The 4,385-nt window shown below is 35.9% G+C and overlaps 1 long non-coding RNA gene across 1 annotated transcript; it reads left to right on the top strand.

The window, feature by feature from the left end:
• Window positions 1-225: 225 nt before the first annotated feature.
• LOC308697435 lies at window positions 226-3,636 on the top strand. The gene is made up of 6 exons (XR_014030939.1): window positions 226-376; window positions 466-530; window positions 1,282-1,400; window positions 1,520-1,797; window positions 1,962-2,468; window positions 3,295-3,636. It is a non-coding gene; the product is annotated as an uncharacterized lncRNA (long non-coding RNA).
• The last annotated feature ends 749 nt before the right edge of the window (window positions 3,637-4,385 follow it).

The raw sequence follows: 4,385 nt of genomic DNA, 5'->3' as shown, positions 1-4,385 counted from the left end.
GCCTTTAGGCCTATATAATTATGTTTTTGTTGGTTTTTGAATTAGTCAATTATTTTAAATGCAATTAAAATCATTCATCATTTCATTATTAGCCTACATAATGATTTAATTTATAAAGGCTATATTTTTAAAAATAGAGTCGGCTCTTCAGACATGCGAGCCGGCTCCCGTCGTTCACCTACAAGAGCCGGCTCTTAGATCCGGCTCATTCGCGAACGACCCATCACTACAGGAGAGCTCCATGACGGTGCGTGCATCAGGGCGGTAATGCACCAAAAAGCTGGATGTTAACCGCCGTAAAATTGGAAAGAAGAAGAAGAAGAAGAAGAAGGTGCATGCATCGAGCGGATTCTGTGTTATACGTTCATCTTTCTTGGTAAATATTACTCCAATATCTTTAATATGCACAAATAAGTTGTGAAGCGAAGTTAAAAGAACATTTGATGTGTACATTTTTGTTTATAGATTTATTTGGAGCGCATGTGTGACGAGTGAACCTCGTGGTGATCGGACGGTAAAGGATTGGGTTTGTACGTTTCATGGTTTATGGGGGAAATTACTGATGGCATGTTTATTTGATAAATCTGTTAATTAGTTGAATCTATATTCTGTGATTATACAGTATAACTTAATGGTTAAATGCATATTTCTGGTTCCGCATGGCATGATTAAACGTGGGTTGTGGCTTTGTTTAAGTGCTTTTATTTCTCTTGTAACTTAGGCCTAACGTTACCTCAGCCACTATCGTATTCCAGTTTGTGTTATCGTCTTTAATTGTAACGTATTTTGGTTTGGAGAAATCAATTTAAATCTGACCAGTTGCAATGTATTACACTGCATTTCAGTTTGAATTGAGTTAAGTATTCTGTGGATTTGGGCATTGATCCACTGGTTAAGCTTTTTGTGACATTTGATTGTCATCTTCAAATTTACTGTAAACTGTTTCTACAATTTTTTTTTGTTGTTGTTTTTTTGTTTAACTAGTGAAATCTATTTTTTTTCTTGTGAAATCTCTTCGAACAAGGCAAACTTTTTTCTTAATCAGACTTTTATGTGTTTAATTGTGCTTCCATTGACCGCTGTCACTTATTTTAAACAGCAGTCAGAATAAAACCCCAATTTCAAAAAGCATAGTTTGCTTCCGGTGTGTATTTCTTGAATTTCACCCGGTTGCATTTTTTCTCCTTTGTTTAATATTACTGTGACTTATGTTGTTCTTATTAATTTTACTGTGACTTATGTTGTTCTTATTAATATCACTCTCAATTAATTGTTTTCCAGCTGCCTTTAAGACATATTACACGACAGTGCGCAGGAGCTTCAGGTACAAACAACCAGATCTTGCATTGCAGGCGGAAGCTGTGGTGAATTCAGCTCGGAGTCGAGCGATAAGAAAGACGGTAAGATTTAGTAGATTAGTTTTTGGTCAATGTGACTATTTTTCAGGTGCATTAATAGATGTGTGTTGTCCATACGCAGTGTATTGCGCAGTATTGATTATCTTTATTGTTTTTTACAGCTGCTAGAAGCGAGACAGAGTGTGCTAGCTGAGGATGAAGTGGGCCTTCGGAAGTGTGCTACCATAGACCTGATGTCTGATGAGGAAGACGGCATCGTCGGCGGGGTGTCTGGATGGATTGTGCGACCTCCGTCCTTTCGCAGCCAGGAGCTCACCGAGCTCTGTACCACGCTGCAGTTGAGATTAGAGTCGACTTGTAAATAATCCTGTAATTTACAGGAAGCAGTATGCCATCTTCTCAACTGAGACAAATTGTGGGCGCTACGAACTGGAGCAAGGTAAAAAAAAGAAATAAGAATCTTACATTCTTTTTTTTTTTTACTTTCATAAAAGCTTACAAACATTTTAAAGGTAAGATTCAAAGAATATGCTTTCATTCTCTTGTATAAGAAAATAGATCCGTTATAGATACTGATCTTAATCATACATTTTGTTTCCACAGAGTAACCTCGCCTCATAACGATGGCTGATGGCTATTATTTGTTTAATGTAAATAATCCTGTAATTTGCAGGAAGCAGTATGCCATCTTCACAACTCTGAGACTGTGGCTGCGTTCGAAACCGCATACTTCCCTACTATTTAGTATGGGAAAAAGAGTAGGCGAGCGAAAAAGTATGTACGAATCCAAAAGAGTAGGCGAGAATTACCTGGGTGACGTACTAATTATCGCGAGATTCGGACTTAAGTGCGTTCGAATATGCCTACTTTCCTACTATATAGTAGGCGAAAACAGTACGTGAAGGAAGCAGTACGTTCGAAACATCAGTATTCATAAAAGAGTAGGCGAGAAGTTCCCGGATGGCTTACTCGCTTCCGCCCAGATTTTTGAGTGTTCAACGATGGATACTCTTCTATCCCAGGAGGCCACGCGAGAGGATACGTCATAAAAAAGAAGAAGGATAGGTCATACTCGAACGTGACGGAAAGGATGACGGACGAGACTCAAATGTGAGTATTACAAATCAAATGATCGCATGTGTTGAACTACTGTACAGTAAACTGTTGCATTGTTGAAGATGTAAAGACGCTATATATTTGTGATTTTGCTGTAAATCACATTTTATTATGTATAGCTAACAGAGAAGCTCCAGTAAGGACACATATGTCTCCAAAGTGGATTTGCATACATTTTAAACCGTATACATCTTAAATACAATTACTAAATGTCTATTTAATATCTGGCAAGAAACTCTTCTATAAGAATTGCAGATTAAATATGAAATAAGCATCTGAGTGATGTATGTGTGTTATTATGTAGAACAAATCTATAAAGTAACTAAACATAAGTTATCTATTTTATTTGTCCATTAGTACTGTTGATAAATTAAGGAACATTTATGTAGGATAAAAAGTTAAAACAACCTCAACATGTAAATGTAGTGTTGAGCTCATAAATCAGAGGTTATGTGAATCATGTCTGGATGTTACAGGGTCAGATGAACAGATGTGTTTATCCGGTGGAGAGTGGCTCATGAAGCTGAATGCTGCCATCAAAGGCTTTGTGACATTACAGAAATGAATAACAACAACTATTTAAATATTAAGTTGTAGTTTATTTTAATTATTGTAATTTCAAACACAGCTATTACAGCACTTTTCTGATTCTTGATTTCTATGCATTTGCTGCACAGCTTTTGTGGAGCAGGACCTGCAAGGGAAGATGATGGTGGCATTTGTGAAAAAAAGCGTTTTTTGTCTTCTAAATAATACTGAAATCAAATGACATTGTGCTGTTAAAATGACTGCTTTTGTGTTATGTTTGTGTATTTTGTAGGATCTGAAATGCCAGCAGGCTGGTGTGAGCACTGAGGATGAAGAAGAGCCCAGAGCTGAATCCTGGAGATGGTGCCATGGACGAGTCCCTCCATCACTCCACCTGCCCTCATGAGACCCACCATCACTCCACCTGTCCTTATTGCCTCAGATTGTGAAGCACAACACATCACGCAACAACCTCCGGCACGAAGGCACGGCTCACCTCTGGCGGTCAGCTGATTCATCAGAATAAAGCTGCAGAATGGGAACCGCTGTGCTGAAACGGCAGAAGGATGTGGGGTTCAGCGTCTGTAGCCTACATACATGATTGTAGTTTGAATAAAGCTTTGTTTCATGTGTTGACTTGTATATGCATTTGTTTATTGTGTGATGGTGACTTTGATTCATTCTTTTACTAATTTATTAATATTTCTCATTGTTGTCAGTAAATAAAATACAATTAATTAATGCTTTATTTATTGTTTGAATGAAAATGTAGATGTTTACTATATACACATCTAGAGTGTATTCATGCATAGCTATTTCAAATGACATACATTACATTTTGTTTGTTTAATTGAATTATATAATTTACAGTAAAAAGTAATATAATTAATTGATCAGCATTTATCGTTGTTATTATTGTATGTTTTGGGCTGGGATAGCAATGCAATTCATTCTGGGGTAATATTAATTTTTAATAATGATACTTAAATTTTTCGAGTATAAAATCAACAGTTTTCTCCAAAGGTGAATCTCCCTTTGTGCAGACATTACAAACGCTGAGGAAAACCGTTCTAGGTAGGGCTGTCGAGTAAATGTGAGGTAAATGTATGTATGTATGTATGTATATATATATATATATATATATATATATATATATATATATATATATATATATATCATGGGTTTGCAAACATATTATGAGATTTTATACACAGGAAAAAACCTATAAGGTTGAATATCAATATATATTTTCTTAAATAATTAATTATATAATACATTTAAAAAAAAATGCATTTTCTGTTATTTATAGGCCTGAGGGATGAAACGAGAGTTAAATTTAACAAGAAAAAGGAAAACAAAGCAGTAAGCCACTTTTGCTTATGG

Source organism: Scardinius erythrophthalmus (assembly GCF_964197995.2).
Source record: "Scardinius erythrophthalmus genome assembly, chromosome: 10".
Taxonomy (NCBI): domain Eukaryota; kingdom Metazoa; phylum Chordata; class Actinopteri; order Cypriniformes; family Leuciscidae; genus Scardinius; species Scardinius erythrophthalmus.
Note: the sequence above shows the minus strand (reverse complement) of the source record. Positions and strands in the feature narration are given on the sequence as shown.